The sequence below is a fragment of the Rutidosis leptorrhynchoides genome, chromosome 4, assembly GCF_046630445.1.
Source record: "Rutidosis leptorrhynchoides isolate AG116_Rl617_1_P2 chromosome 4, CSIRO_AGI_Rlap_v1, whole genome shotgun sequence".
In the NCBI taxonomy this organism is placed as follows: Eukaryota; Viridiplantae; Streptophyta; class Magnoliopsida; order Asterales; family Asteraceae; genus Rutidosis; species Rutidosis leptorrhynchoides.
The window spans coordinates 638,922,346-638,940,244 of NC_092336.1; the positions used below are offsets into that span (position 1 = coordinate 638,922,346).

General features: G+C 35.3%; 1 long non-coding RNA gene across 1 annotated transcript; it reads left to right on the forward strand.

Annotated features, from left to right (window-relative positions):
- The first annotated feature begins 7,121 nt into the window (after positions 1-7,121).
- On the forward strand, positions 7,122-8,008 carry LOC139904521 (uncharacterized). The gene is made up of 3 exons (XR_011778849.1): positions 7,122-7,162; positions 7,261-7,407; positions 7,877-8,008. It is a non-coding gene; the product is annotated as an uncharacterized lncRNA (long non-coding RNA).
- Positions 8,009-17,899: the final 9,891 nt, after the last annotated feature.

Here is a 17,899-nt window from a genome sequence, read left to right on the forward strand (position 1 = left end):
GCGTTAACGCAAAAAGGGAAGAAATATGAATGGACTTCTGAGCAGGAGAGTGCATTTCAATTACTGAAAAAGAAGTTGACTACGGCGCCTATTTTATCGTTACCAGAAGGGAACGATGATTTTGAAATATATTGTGACGCTTCGCGACAAGGTTTTGGTTGCGTTCTTATGCAACGGAAGAAATTTATTGCATACGCATCCCGACAATTGAAGATTCACGAGCGGAATTATACGACACATGATCTAGAACTGGGAGCAGTCGTGTTTGCATTGAAGATATGGAGACACTACTTGTATGGGGTTAAATGCACTGTGTTTACTGATCATAAAAGCCTTCAACATATTTTTGATCAGAAACAGCTGAACATGAGGCAACGTAGGTGGGTCGAGTTAATAAATGACTATGATTGTGAAATTTGTTATCATCCCGGGAAAGCGAATGTGGTGGCTGACGCACTAAGCAGAAAGGAACGAGAACCAATTCGAGTTCGAGCGATGAACATAAAAATTCGCATGAATCTCAACTCACAAATCAAAGAGGCTCAACGAGAAGCACTTACTAAAGAAAATATAGGAAATGAAATAATGAAGAAGTATGAGAAGCAACTCGTTATACGGGAAGATGGAACTCGATATTTTGCAAATCGTATTTGGGTACCGAAGTTGGGTGGATTAAGGAAGTTGATATTGAATGAGGCACATTAGACAAGATACTCGATACATCCTGGAGTTGGAAAGATGTATCAAGATCTTAAGACACATTATTGGTGGCCTAACTTAAAGACAGACGTTGCAACATATGTTGGGGAATGTTTAACTTGTTCCAAGGTCAAAGCAGAACACCAGAAGCCGTCAGGGTTACTTCAACAACCAGAAATCCCAGAATGGAAATGGGATGGTATTACCATGGATTTCATCACGAAGTTACCAAAGACTGCCTGGGGATACGACACCATTTGAGTAATTGTTGATCGTCTTACCAAATCTGCACATTTCTTGCCTATAAAGGAAACGGATAGAATGGAGAAATTATTACGATTATATATAAAGGAAATAGTTTCAAGGCATGGAATACCTATTTCCATTATATCTGATCGTGATAGTAGATTTACCTCAAAGTTCTGGCAATCACTACAGGAGGCACTAGGAACTCGTTTGGATATGAGCACCGCATATCATTCGCAAACCGACGGGCAGAGTGAAAGAACAATTCAGACTCTTGAAGACATGCTCAGGGCATGTGTGATCGATTTTGGAAACGGATGGGATAAATATCTACCATTAGCAGAATTCTCGTATAATAATAGTTATCATGCGAGCATTAAAGCTGCGCCATTCGAAGCATTGTACGGAAGGAAGTGTAGATCTCCTATTTGTTGGAATGAAGTAGGAGATCGACAATTAACTGGTCCCGAGATCATACACGAAACGACTGAGAAGATAGTACAAATTAAGGAGAGATTGAAAACAGCCCGTAGTCGCCAAAAGAGCTACGCCGATGTTCGAAGAAAACCATTAGAGTTTCAGATCGGTGACATGGTTATGTTAAAGGTGTCACCATGGAAAGGTGTAATACGTTTTGGAAAAAGGGGTAAACTAAACCCAAGGTATGTAGGCCCGTTCAAGATCATCGAACGCATTGGACCGGTAGCTTATCGACTCGAGTTACCGCAACAACTCGCCGGAGTACATAATACCTTTCACGTCTCAAACCTTAAGAAGTGTCTTGCAAAGGAAGACCTCACCATTCCTCTTGAAGAAATCCATGTCGACGAGAAACTACAATTCATCGAAGAACCAATCGAAATCATGGATCGTGAAGTTAAACGGCTCAAGCAGAGCAACATACCGATCGTTAAGGTTCGTTGGAATGCTCGAAGGGGTCCCGAGTTTACTTGGGAACGAGAGGATCAAATGAAACAAAAGTATCCACACTTGTTTCCCAATGACGCAAAATAGGTACAATTTTAAAATTTCGGGACGAAATTTATTTAACGGGTAGGTACTGTAATGACCAGCACTTTTTTGATCATTCTATACTTATAAGATTAATATTTACATAAATTAAACCTTACCAACATGATAAGCAATCCAAATTGTTGAGATTTATGTTTTTGAAATGAGTTTTACACAATGTTTGACCGTCTAGTTTGACCGATGATATCACGAACTATATAACATATGATAATTATACGTTTGTGTATATATATGTATATATACATATTTAACATGATCTAAGGATGTTTTAATACCTCATTTTGTATTAATAACAATAAGTTATAAGTATATTTTGAAACTACTAACTTAAGTTTTCAAAACGATAACCATACGTAACGTTAATTGACATAAATACTTATGACCTATAATGTTTATACATATATCGTATAAGTAATGTATTTAATCACTTTTTAAGGACTTAAATACATAAAACAATATAAGTGTATTCACAAAAGATAGCTATATTTGAATCCTCATTCCATTTTTCACAAAATTTCTATACGTATATCTAGAGTATATGTACTCGTATCATACCTAGCTCCTATACGTATTTACTATTGGTATATACACATAAAATCACCACCAACCAGCCCTTGTTCAATGCCTTATGTATAAGGTAATTACTTTGTATGATTGCTTGACTAAATACATAAGATTACAAGCTTGAAATTTGTCCATGTCCCCCCCCCCCTTGATCACGTTTTTAAGGAGTAAGAAGTACTCCATTTTTTATTCACTTTTACTTCAAATCTTTAGCTAAAAACACACACACTCTCAAGAGCCTTAAACTCCATAACCATTCAGCAAGAAACCATGAAGATCTAGCCATAGAAACAAGCCTTAAACACCATAAGAAAACCTTTACAAAAACACTTCAAGAATCCCTTCCAAGAACACAAACTTACTTCCAATCTTTCATCCAATTCCATCACCCTTTTGGTTCTAGGTTCTTACTCCTCTTTTACAGCAATCTTGTCCAAGTAACTGGAGGTAGTAACTTTGTTCATAACCTTATTCGATTCATATATATATAGCTATCTTATTTTGTGGTATAAAATTTTAACAACAAGAACATAGTTTGAATGTTTTCAAACTTGTTTGCAAACTAAATAGATCCTTCTAACTTAACTTTTAAAATACTTCAAGACCTGTAATATAACATAAATATATGCTAATTTAACAAGGTATAACTTGGTTTTTCAAAGAACACCTTAAAAACTGAATTTACGACGTCGGAGTGTAACCGGGGGCTGTTTTGGGTTGGATAATTAAAAACCATCTTGAACTTTGAATTGGAGGTTTATATTCTGGAAAAATGATATTTATTATGAATATGTTAACACATAAAAATTTCATGATTTAATTCAAAGTATAAGTGTTTTTAGAAAAATGGTCATTAAATGATATTTTTGTAACAAAAATGATTAACTTCATAAGTTTCACTAAAGTTTGACCTATGACCTGTGATTCCGAATACAAACTAAGGTATTTACAGTTCATATTCTTAAAGAGGGACTCGATCCAAGGAAGTGGCAAGTTGAACCAACGAAAACGGAGTTGTAACGAAGAAACTATGACCAAAACAAGATCGGATATCTAAGACTAGTTTAGCTACGAAAATAATTGGAGAAAATTAAATAAATCACATATTTTTAAAATAACATGATATTTCATATATATGTACTCATAATTTAATTTTATATGGTTCAGGATCACCCGTAAACAATACGAGAAGATTAATCATAAGATTCCCATGATTGTACGCAACACGTCATTTGACAACACCGGTACTTTATGTACGCAACACGTCATTTGACAACACCGGTACCGTGGGTCAAGATTAATCTCGACCAATACATATACGATGGGGGTTTTATTTATTTCGTTGGAGGTTTATTAAACACCTAAAAATGAACCATTTAAAATTGAATTACTAACATCGGACTGCTAACTACGGACTAAGGAATTATTAAAAGTATTAAAAGTATTATAAGTATATATATGTGACGACTGTTTAAAAGAAAAGGTATTGATATATTATATATGGATAGGTTCGTGATATCAATCGGAGACCAAGTCAAAATTACATATCTTCAAGACGAAAGTGAGTATATAGTCCCACTTTTAAACTCTAAGTATTTCGGGATGAGAATACATGTATTTTATGTTTTACGTTATGGACACAAGTAACTGAAAAATATATTCTACGTTGAGTTGTACCACTGGCATACTTCCCTGTAGCTTGGTAACTGTTATTTACAGCGGTATTGTAAACGCGAATCCTGTTGATAGATCTATCGGGCCTGACAACCCCAACCGGACTGGACGACCAGTATTCAACGGTTGCACAGTACTTCGTTTTGTGACTACACTTGGTACGTTGTAGTAAGATTTCATAATAAAGGGAATATGCGACGTGATTAAATGTTAAGTATGGTTACCAAGTGCTCAACCACTTAGAATATTTTTATTAAAACGTTTATATATGAAATCTTGTGGTCTATATATATATATATATATTGCTGCCGGCATTAAACCTATATCTCACCAACTTTATGTTGACGTTTTAAACATGTCTATTCTCAGGTGATAACTAAAAGCTTCCGCTGCAACATGTTGAATTTAAGCAAGATCTTGAGTATGCATATTTGTGTCAAAAATAAAACTGCATATCCGAGGAATTGTAATGTAAAATATGCTAGAAATCGTATTGTTATCATCACATGTAAAGTTTGTAAGTCTAAGATTATCGCTAAACGATAATCATCTTTATATTGTCTAAAGCTTGTATTAACATAAGAGTTATGATTTGTAATGTAAAATAAATGCAGTTGTTCTTTTAAAAATGTTGCATATAGAGGTCAATACCTCGCAATGAAATCATACGTTATCTAACTCGTTCTTATGGTTAAGGACGGGTTATGACACCATGATTGATACATGAATGCATCCATTAAATTTACATGACTTGGGGATGTACTGTTGTATCTGAAAATTAACGATTAGAATGGAACAAGAAAATATACGGCAAAACAAGGAAAAGAAAATAAGGTTAATTAATTATTCGTAAACAGGCATGTGTATCTTTTACTTAAATACTTATTAATCTCATTGGTTGTTTGATTACTTAATTATCAATGCCTTTGTGGTATGGACCTCGAAACAGATATATTGTTTTGAAGTTGTGAGAATATTGTCGGTTAATCCACGAAAATAAAGGTTGTGTCGTTAAATTTTTAACATAAAAATAACTAACTAAACGGTTAGTGGAAAATTTATTGTTTCAATTGTATACAGATTCATACAATGAATTAAAAACAATATAAGATAAGGATCGTACGAGTAGTTATTTTCGGTTAACTACAATAATGATCATTTTTAAGTTTCATATTTTCTTTGCTACGAGTACTTTCTATCTGATTTCCAAAATTGCATGATAACTCATCATCATAATTTCACTTCTCTGTTATGAGGCAAAGTATAATTTTGATAATGAGTGCATGATGACACACATAAAACGGGTTATGTTTTTTGACTTTTGTATTCTCTATTATGGAATTGGAGAAAACGGTTACGGAATATTTAAAAGGGTCAATCACCAAAATACCCATTTTTTTGGACTTTTCTGAGCTGGTACCCAAAAAAAAAAAACCTTGACAAAATGCCCGCGCAAGGCGCAAGAGATCTTGCGACCTTGCGACTTGCGTCTTTGCGCCTTGCGTCCTTGCGTCATTGTGTTAAAAAATTAGGTCAAATATAGAAATCAGACACCACATACACACACACACCCCGACACTCAGCTCTTGCGACCACTTTGCGACCGACGGCGATTACAAAGAACCTTGCACTTGCGACCCCCTTGCGACCCGTCTACCCTTGCGACCTTTCTTCTGAGACTCACCACATCACCACCACCACCACCACCATCGCCAGCACCACCGCCATCAGTACATCTCACCACCATTACCATCACCGCCTCCATTAGCATCACCATCACCACCACGATTGAGAAAAAGGAAGAGAAAAAAAACCGACAAAAAACGTGATCAAGATGTCACAAGAACAGGTAAGGGTTTCCTTTCAACTATCTCCGTTCGATTACTCCATTTCTATGTCGAAAATGATATATAATTTTTGTTGCACACCAAGTGTTCGATGAAATGCTTCAACGAGCTTGGTGATGCAAAACTCACTTATAATGTTGCTAGATTTGTTAAAGTTACAGTATTTGAAAGCTAACATTTTATAAAAACTGGAACACGATTGTTTTAGGGCTTAAAACTAGAATCTGGTATAGGCGCAAGGAAAGTCTTGCGTCCTTGCGTTTGTCCGTAGTAGCTGGCGCAAGACACGTCTTGCGTCCTTGCGCCTGTGTGATAAACGAGACGCAAGGTGCGACTTGCGTCCTTGCGCCTGTATTTTTTTTCTGAAAAACTGTCTGTTTCAGGGATATGTTGAGGCGAAGTTGACGATGAAGAATATGCTGAATGTTATACCTCAACTAAAGGCATCAATGACTAAGAATCAACAAAAAATTTTTAGGGGAACTTGTTTTGGTCCTTGGCTAGATCTTTCTTACACCGGCAATGATCCGGGCCTTGTACATGCAATGCTCCAAAGAAAGAGTGAGCGACCGATAGGAATAGATGAAAAGTACCCTGCTGATGATGAGGAAATATGGTTTAGTTTCCGTCCGAATTTCAAAATTAGATTTAGTAGGCGGGAATTTTGTCTCATCACGGGGTTTAAGTTTAGTCGTCGCACGGACATGGCACATTACATTCCCAGAAGTTATGATGTAGAAACACCACCGATTAGACGACGTTGTTTCCCAAATCGTAAAGATAATTCAAACATTACAATTACCGATATCCAAAAGCTTTTATATGATGGTGCTGATTTTGTGGTTAGTGATGATGATGTCGTGCGACTAGCCATTATTTTGATTGTGGAGAGAGCGTTTATGGGTAAGCAAGGGATTCATGTGGTGAGCAAAAAATACCTATGGCTAGTCGAAGACTTTGCTAAATTGAATGACTACCCGTGGGGTAATCGTATTTGGGATGCCACTTACTCCGTAGTTAAAGATGGATTTCAAGCTCGGGAAAGTCAGTTAGAGGTGGGAAAGGGTTATACTTTGGTCGGTTTTATGTGGTCATTTAAGGTAAAAATAAACAAGTTTGGTAGATTTGGTTAATACCTCAACATTTGAATCGTATATTATTTTTTTATGCGTCCTTATTTATTTAACTAATTTTGTAGATTTGGATTCTCGAGGCATATCGACGAACAATTAAAAGTTTTGCCCACAAGACAGACAAAAATGGAGTACCGAGGGCCTTATTTTGGAAACGTTCATCGGCTGAGACTTTTTCAGTCACTGATTACCTGCATCTACTAAACGTTATGGTAAGTGTTGTTTTTAACATAAAAGTTTTGTTGGTGCTGGAAGAATACAGAGTAAGGATTTAGGATAAAATGGGTTCTGTGATGGGCGCAAGATATATCTTGCGTCCTTGCGTGACCAAGGTTCGTTCTTGCGACCTTGCGCCTGCACCTTACGTCATATGGCCAACGCAAGAGTAGTCTTGCGTCATCAGTAATTAGGCGCAAGGACGCAAGACCAACCTTGCGCTTGGTTACTGATGACGCAACACGCAAGGTTCACGGCTTGCGTGTTTGTTTACGGGACGCAAAGTTTGTCCTTGGGTCCTTGCGCCTTCAGCTAACGTCTTATGGTCAACGCAAGAGTAGTCTTGCGTCATCATTTACGAGGCGCAAGGTTGGTCTTGCGTCCTTGCGCCTCGTTGTGATGAAGACGCAAGATTTATCTTGCGTCCTTGCGCCTTTGGATTTAACTTTTGCTGCTGTTGTACAGGATGATTGTCCGAAGAATAAACGACCTTTTCGTACTCTGCATCCCACTGATGTTGAGAGTGGATGTCAATGGTGGTTAAAAAGTTGCCAATACTTTGATGGGACGGAAGTGGATGAGGAAGTTGAAGAACCTGTTGAAGATGAACCTGTCAATGAGGAACATGGTGGTGGAGAACAGTCTCAATCTCAATCTCAGTCTCAATCTCAGACTCAATCAAACTTATCTACTGATGCAAAGGAATTATACATGTCTTTGGTGAAACGGATGGATAGGCAAGAGAAGGAGCTGCAAGAGTGTAGAACGCAAATAAATGATCACGAGAGACGTATATCTGAACAAGAGAAACGAATATCAGAACAAGAGCAAAATCAAGATGAGGAGTTACTTGGTCGATCCTTCTCAGACAATGAAAACGACAAATCAGCTCAACGGATTAGACGTGGAATGAGAGATCGACGACCAACGCGTGTACTAAGCTCCCCTTTCACTACACCGGGATACAGAAAACCAATCGAGAAGGTATATCTTTAATTACATTTTTTTTACCTTAAACTTGCAGTTTTGTCATTAATTATCGAGAATAAACAGGCTGTGTTTGTTAAAAGTAGGCGCAAGGTCATGTCTTGCGTCCTTGCGCTTAGTGAAAAAATAGATAAAAGTTGGTACCTTAACGATGCTCTAATGACTTGATCTTTTTGAAAATGAAGTGAAATAAAATGATTAATCTGGAGTTCTAGCCTCATTAAATAGACAGGTACATAATCTTATCCGTAAAGGTACAAAGAATCCAAAAAAATCTTATTCAGAAATCAGGAAAAATCCATTCTGATAAGACGCAAGGACGCAAGGACGCAAGTCCTTATCCTTGCGCCTTGCGTTTACACGCAAAGGCGCAAGCCGCAAGGTCGCAAGGTCTAAAGATACTTGCGCCTTGCGCGGGCAAATTCTCAAAAAAAAAAAAAAGGGGGTTCCAGCTCAGAAAAGGCCAAAAAAATGGGTATTTTGGTGATTGACCCTATTTAAAATAATATTTCTGGTTCATCTTTTCAAATCCATGTAAGGATGATGTTATTGGATGATGGAATTGTTGTCTTTGGACTTTATCAATTGCTTTAAAGTTTGTTGAAACTTGTCCTTCACCACTCCATGAAATTCAATGACAATAACCATTGAATGGACTATGGTAACTGTTGATTTTGTGACTAAACCGGAAAGACAAGAACATAGATCAAGGTTGTTGCGAGACAAAATACAAGAGAAAGGAATTCGAGACTGTATACATGTGTTACGCATATATGACAACTTACCCGGTAAAGGGAAACAGGTACACGCCTTTTGTTATGAACTAGTGTTCGAACCCTCGCTTCGCGCCGGGGGTTCGGTTTTCAATGTATTTTATTGCGTTTAGTTTGTAAAATTATTTCGTGGCTAACGATGATGTCGTTGAAACGCAACTCGAGTCGAACTAAAAGGTATAATCCGTGAAAGATTTAAATGTTATTTTAAATTAACAATATATGTGCATCTCCGCGTTTCGCTATGGAATTGTCGACTTTTAAAAATTTAACGCAAAATCAACGTGTATGAAAAGTACCTCAAATATTTAGCGTTTTTAAAAAGCGTTCGTTTTGCGTATAGTTAGTGACATTGTGTTCCTAAAATTATTTCGAGTTTAACGATGGTGTCGGAAAAATTTAACTCTGAAGATATGGCCCGTTGAATATTTGGGTGGGATTTATTTAAGATTTTTTTTTATGAAAATGAGTATTTGACACATGTACACCCTATTTGGGGGGTCGATTTTGAATATTTGAACAAACTATGTGGGTTTTTTTTGGAAAAAAAAGGTGGGAAAAGGAGGGAAAAAAATGAAAGGATGAAAACACCATTGGTTACTATTCATCATTTTTTGTCTATCAGGTAGTGTATAATTTATGTGGTCGATTTATAATGAGTGAGAAGTTTAATGGTTAAAGTTTAAAATGTGGAAAATTTATGGTAAGTTTGTAAAAAGTATAAAGTTAAGTATTATATATTTTGGGGTTAAAATGGTAAAAAGCAAAAGATTGGTGGGTGTGTGAAAAATGTGAGGTTTACTATTCATTTGAGCTTTGACTTTTAGATATATAGATATAGATATAATATAATATAATTATTGGATCAAAGTTTGATTTTGATCCGTTTCTCGAATTATTAGAACTAGGAGTATCAAATTGTCAAAATGTTTTGATATGGAATTATAATATAATACTCCGTACGGAATTAAGACAGAAAATTGGTCACATGGTATATAAGTAAATAGTAATATGCATCGACAGATTCATGGAACTAGGATGCATATTGATATGTACATTTAGTGTGAGAATATTAATCATTGTTAATGCATCATGATAATGTATATACATTATCAAAGGCGTAGAAATGATAAGTTTACATTGGTGAGTCATAGAAAAGTGGACATACACAATGACTAATCAATCAATTAATGAATACTCGCGAGTGTCTTATGGTTGAATAAGAATTTAGTAAGTCTTTTCATAGAAGGATTACTAAGGGAAGTTGATTGAAGTCGGAAAAGATATGAGTAATGTCCATTTAGATCCCTAGTTATGGGATATTTATGACTAAGGCATATAGTTAAATGCATAAGGGAAAGTCTAGACACTTATGCCTTAGACAAACTATGTTTCGTGGGTTGATCACGAATGGTGAGATGTATGTTAATTTTGTTGGGTCACAACGAAATTTAACAAAATCACCTGACAAAAGCATTAGCCGGAAGCGCGCAAGTTGGCTAATGATGTGGGATTGAAGTGTGACGACCCAGGAATTTCCGACCAAATTTAAACTTAATCTTTATATGATCTCGACATGATAAGCAAAGTCTATTAAATCGAATCTAAAAATGTTTGAACTATTATTTTTTTAATGCATTTGACTTTTGACTATTCCCTACGATTCACGAACCTTTAATTGTAAATAGAGATGTATATATAAGTAACTATACGTATAAATAATTATATAGTAAATATATTAATGAACTATTTTATGATTATGAAAGAAACTTAAATTGTTATTTAAACTGTTTATGTAAATATAGAAAAGTAGATTGAATATATATATATATATATATATATATATATATATATATATATATATATATATATATATATATATATATATATTGTGTCAATATTAACAGGGTATTAAATGTTATACTCTCAAATTAATTATTTCAACATATATAAAATATTTACCTACTTAATAATTAAAACTTAATTATTTATAGTAGTTGAAAAATTTATGTGATATCTGTACCTGATTGGTACTGCGTGTATATTGTTAAAATGTATAAAATATATAAGATGCTATATAAATAACTAGTTAAAAATAAATGTAGCTACAAGATAAGGTATAGATATTATATTAATATTATTAGTAATATCATTATTAAGTATTACTTATATGATTATTATTATTATCTTTATTTCATATTATTATTATTATTATTATTATTACTCTTGTCATTATTCTTATTCTTATTAGTATTATTTTGATATTATTATTAATACTATTAGTATTATTATTAGTTTCAATATTATTAATAGAATTAATATGAAATACTAATGATTATATAATGAATATTATTTTGTTTCTTTATATAATTAATATTCAAATATATATATATATATATATATATATATATATATATATATATATATATATATATATATATATATATATATATATATATATATATATATATATATATATATATATGTATATAATGATGCAAACGCAGATATATACGTAAATACATATGCATATCCGAAATACAAGCATACATATAATACATGTACAGAACATATATATTATATATATATTTACACCAAAATACTGTATTATACAAAATTATAGATAAAGCTATATTCTATTTAACATCACAATCCAAGGATCTTCCTTGTCTCTAATCTTGTAAAAAGAGTCGGATTAAAGCAGATATATCCAAAAATCTAGCTAGCAATCGACATCAGACTCTATTATTCTCTTGCTACTTCATGTCCTTCCTCTCTAATTTGATTTTCTTGTCAACCACTACCTTCACAACAAGACAAGAGTTGAATAATTCAGTCACAGCAAATATCATTCTAATGCGCCCTTTAAGTTCTGTACTACTAATCGAGAAAATCAAACAAGAATTGAAGAAACTGCTTCTGCAGCTATAACAGTCGGGTACATTTTATTTCAAGATCAAGCTCAACCTAAGCACCATCACTGTACTACTAAATTGCTGTTATTACACCTGCAAACCATCAAACCAACTGTGATGACCCGAAAAATTTCGACTAATTTAAACCAATTCTCTATACGATTTATTATTTTGACACGTTAAACAAAGTCTGTTAGATTGAGTCTCAAAATTTTAGAACTGTTTCATATATACAATTACCTTTGATTACTCTCGACGATTCATGAACAATTATATGTATGTATATATATATATATATATGTACAAGTAAAAACGACTTTCCTACAGTAAAACCCTATTTGCTACAGTAAAAATTACTTTGCTACAGTAAAACACTATTTGCTACAGTGAACACTATTTGCTACAGTAAACACTATTTGATGTCGATGAACTAACAGAAAAAAACGGAAAAGGCGGCCATGCGATCGCATGGCAAAAACACTGAAAACTCATGCGATCGCATGAGCTACAGTAAATCGAAAAGTACTATAAAAAGTCGGCTCGCTCGACGAATTCTTTACACCTTCACTTCTTTTCTTTCTTCTGTAAGAGTGATATATATTTATATTTATAATTTATAATTTTAAGTTTAATAATAATAAAGTATATTCGAGGGTATTTTTAATTCGGGTTTCAAACCGTTTTAAGCTAAGAAAATATTGGGTATTGTTCGGGGTATTGTTCTTGAATTCAAGGTCAACCATACAGTCGTCTACCATCATTACGTCTACGCAATTTGCCTACAATATTGAGTCTCAATATTGAACTGTGAGTTTATAGATCCCTTTTTAAATACTTTAAATATTTTTGGGCTGAGAATACATGCAATTTATTTTAAACGCGATAAGACACAAGTACATACTAAATTCTACACTGAGTTAAACCGAAAATCCCTTAGCTTTGGTAACTAGTAGCTGCCAGTACATAGGATATGGACTGGTGGGCGCGAATAATTGTATATGGGTCCATAGGGCTTGACATCCCCGTCCGAGCTAGAGCGCTAGCCTTTTAACGGACGTATGTTATTTGAGTTTAAGACACGTTGGTTTGCGTGTATTAAAACGAATGAGGTAATTATCACTATAGCGTTAAGTTTAGTTACCAGGGTGCTCTGTTACGTAGAATCTATTGATAAACTTTTGATGAAATCTTGTGGTCTATCTTTATATATGTTTATGACTCGAGCAATTAAACATATAACTCACCAACATTCGTGTTGACTTTTTAGCATATTTTATTCTCAGGTCCTTAGAATGCTTCCGCTGTGATGTGCTTGTTGCCTGCATGGAGTCTCTCATGCTTTGTACAAAGTTTATTGCATTCAAAATAAAACTGCGTTGTGTAATAAATAATTGGATTGTGATGTCAACCTGTAAATTAAAGACTTATGTATTTCGGGGTTTTGCTTATACCTAAGCACTCGCCCACATGTTTATAACTTTCTATGTTTAGAAAGTCACTTATTTTAATGAATGCAATATTTTATCAAAACGTACCATATAGAGGTCAAAACCTCACTGTGGAATCAATGATTAACGTGCCGCGTCAATAACGATTTTGACGGGTCATTACAGTTGGTATCCGAGCTTGAGGTCATAGGGAACCAGAAATTACATTAGTGTGTTTAACTGGTAATTGTTAGGATGCATTAGTGAGTCTGGACTATGACCATATCTGTTTTTACAGATTTTTGCTTATCATTTGGTCAAAAACATTATATGTGATATATTTATATGTTAACGTAATTGTTGTTTCAATTATGTGATAGATGACTTCTTCTAATCCTATCATTTTGTACGATTCAGAATCGGACACTGAATCTACTGTATCCATAACTGAAAAGGGCGTTCCAATACCTATTAAAGAAGAAATTGTGTTAGCCGGGGAATCTCAACTCCTGGTAAACCCAGAGGAGGTTCCAGCTCCACCCAGCTTTAGTTTTCCGGAGCCACAGTATCGTTGGCATGGACCCATGATCCCTGGAGTAAACGAGGATCGTCCATTTCTAAACAAATATGAACATTGGTCCAGATATACCGCCGACGGGCGGGTTGTGCCGATTACGCCTGACAGATTTCGGTTCATGACCACCGGTACATATTCTCGCAGTTCGTCATCATATTCTCCTACACATGACTCAGACAGTTCGTCATCAGACGAAATCAGTAAGGAGGAGGATTTCGCTAATGAAATAAAAGAGGTCACTAAGGAGAAATTCCAACTTGCTATAGATAATAAAAACAACCACAATAATAAAAAGTCCTTAATTATTAAAAAGGAACATGACCATTCGATCCGTAACCACCCTTATTGTATTAAACCCATTGAGGCAACGGGTACCTCAAAACCCTAACAAAAATAAAATACACTGCCAGAATGTCTATCGGACCATGTGCACACAAACAATTGGCAGAGAGAACCAAATGGGAAGAAGTTTCTGATAGTTCTGAATAAACGACCTTGCAACCATAAATCTTCCATGCGCTATTCTATTGCTTATGTGTGCTACTCTATCTTGTTATGTAAAATAAGCATATGTAAAATATCAGTATTGTATGGTATTGTATTATTTTGGTTTATTAATAATAAATGCATGGAATGATTATTTGTATTATTACTACTTATTATTATTATTATTATTATTACATAATAATGTAGTAACTCGCTATAATTTTTCATAGTGGAATATTATTAGGATTTTAGTAGTTAATTCCTTGTACTAGCTATTATGTATGAACTTAACGGGTAGGTAATACCCTAGAAATAATTATAAAATGCTAATAAGAAGAAAAGGCTTTTATAATAATCGGTTCATATTATTAATATGCTACGATTAACTATTGACAACTCATTTTACCTATAATATTCTATATGATTAAATTATATCTGTTGTGTTTATTGAAGAAACATGTCTCAAATGTCGGATGCTGAGTTTGAGCAACTAGTCAAGAAACGTGTGAATGAAAGAATTGCTGCAACCGAGGCAGCAAAAGCAACAGCCGAAGCAGCAGCCGTAAACACAAACTCACGAAACGGATGCTCATACAAAACTTTTCAAAGATGCAAACCACAGACGTTTAGTGGAACCGAGGGACCAGTCGGTCTAACCCGATGGTTTGAAAAGATGGAGTCCGTTTTCAAAATCAGTAATTGTGCGAACGGAGACAAGTCAAAGTATGCTTCGTGCACGTTGCAAGACGGTGCACTTACATGGTGGAACAATTATGCTAAAGCAGAAGGAATAGATACGGCATATGATATCTCTTGGGAAGAACTGAAAAAGATGCTAATCGAGGAGTACTGTCCTCGAAATGAGATCAGAAAAATGGAATCTGAGTTACGTAATCTGAAGGTTATCGGCGCGAATCTCAATAACTATGAAAAGCGTTTCATGGAACTAGCCTTGTTGTGTCCCGAATTGGTGCCAAACGAGAAACGAAAGATAGAAATGTATATTGACGGTTTATCAATCAATATCAAAGGAAATGTTACATCGTCCAAACCAAATACGATGCAGGAAGCCATGACAATGGCACACCAACTCATGGACCAGATCACAGAGAGTTCGATTAAGGCACCAATTACCGAAATCAAGACAACTGAAGGAAAGAGGAAATGGGAAGACTATAAGGGCAAAAGTACTCAACTGAAGAAACAAGAAACTTTTAAAGGTAAACAAGATGGGGCAACTGCTAGTCCAAACTATAAGGGACCCCATCCGTTCTGCAAAAGATGTTACACACATCATGAAGGTTATTGCCAAGTGGTCTGTGATAAGTGCAACAAGAAAGGACATGTGGCGAAAGATTGTTATGCCACCGTTTCTGAAGTAAAGACAAAATCGACCGATGTCAAGAAATGTTATGGATGCGGGAAGTCTGGTCACTTTATAAATCAATGCCCTGATAAGGAGAAGAACAAAGAACCCACACGTGGGAGGGCATTTAATGTTAGTACCAGTGAAGCACGTGAGGATCCTAATCTTGTCACGGGTACGTTTACCGTTAATAATCAACTAGCTTCTATTATGTTTGATACGGGTGCTGATAGAAGTTATATGTGTAAAGACTTTAGTTCTAAACTAAAATGTGCATCATTACCTCTAGACGATAAATATACTATTGAATTAGCTAATGGTAAACTGATAAAAGCCGATAAAATTTGCCATGGTTGCGAAATAAATCTCGCTGGTGAAACCTTCAAAATCGATTTGATTCCCTGTAGAATTAGGAAGTTTTGACGTAATCGTTGGCATGGACTGGATGTCCAAAACAAGAGCGGAAGTTGTTTGCGCTGAGAAAGCAATCTGCATCCTTCGTAAGGATGAAACGTCATTAATGATTTTTGGGGAGAAGAGCAACTCAAAGCTGAACTTTATCAGCTGTATGAAGGCCCAGAAACTTATAAGAAAAGGTTGTTATGCTATTTTGGCACACGTAAAGAATATCGATACTGAAGAAAGAAGCATTAATGACATGCCGGTTGTAAGAGAATATCCCGGAGTATTTCCAGAAGAATTACCGGGGCTACCTCCACACAGATGTGTAGAATTCCAGATTGATCTCATACCAGGAGCTGCACCTGTAGCCCGAACTCCATATAGACTTGCACCTTCAGAAATGCAAGAATTACAAGACCAGTTGCAAGAATTATCGGACCGTGGATTTATTCGTCCTAGTTTTTCACCTTGGGGTGCTCCTATTCTGTTTGTCAAGAAGAAGGATGGATCTATGAGAATGTGCATAGATTACCGAGAATTAAACAAATTAACGATCAAGAATCGGTACCCATTACCGAGGATTGATGATTTGTTTGATCAATTGCAAGGATCAAGTGTTTATTCCAAGATTGATCTACGCTCCGGATATCATCAGCTGAGAGTGAAGGAAGAAGATGTTCCTAAAACCGCGTTCAGAACCCGTTACGGTCACTATGAATTTTTAGTCATGCCTTTTGGATTGACTAATGCTCCAGCAGTATTCATGGATCTAATGAATCGCATCTGTAGACCGTATTTAGACAAATTTATCATTGTTTTTATCGACGACATATTGATTTACTCGAAGAACAAGGAAGAACACGAGCAACACTTAAGACTGGTACTGGAGGTACTCAAGAAAGAAGAACTGTACGCAAAATTTTCGAAGTGTGATTTCTGGTTACAAGAAGTACAATTTTTGGGCCATGTTGTCAGTAAACATGGAATTAAAGTTGACCCTGCCAAGATCGAAGCCATTAGTAAATGGGAAACACAGAAGACTCCAACACAAATTCGCCAATTCTTAGGTCTTGCTGGTTACTACCGAAGATTCATTCAAGATTTCTCTAGAATCGCCAAACCCTTAACTGCATTGACTCAAAAGGGAAAGAAGTATGATTGGTCAACGGAACAGGAATCCTCATTCCAGTTATTAAAGAAGAAGTTAATGTCTGCACCCATTTTGTCATTACCAGAAGGAAATGATGATTTCGTGATCTATTGTGACGCTTCGCGCCAAGGTTTAGGATGCGTATTAATGCAATGCACAAAAGTTATCGCATATGCCTCACGACAACTAAAAATTCATGAAAAGAACTATACGATGCATGATTTAGAACTTGGAGCAGTAGTTTTTGCACTTAAAATATGGAGACACTATCTATATGGCACCAAGTGTACAGTGTACACCGACCATAAGAGTCTTCAGCATATTTTTGATCAAAAACAACTCAATATGAGGCAACTTCGCTGGGTAGAGTTGTTAAACGATTACGATTGTGAAATCCGTTACCAC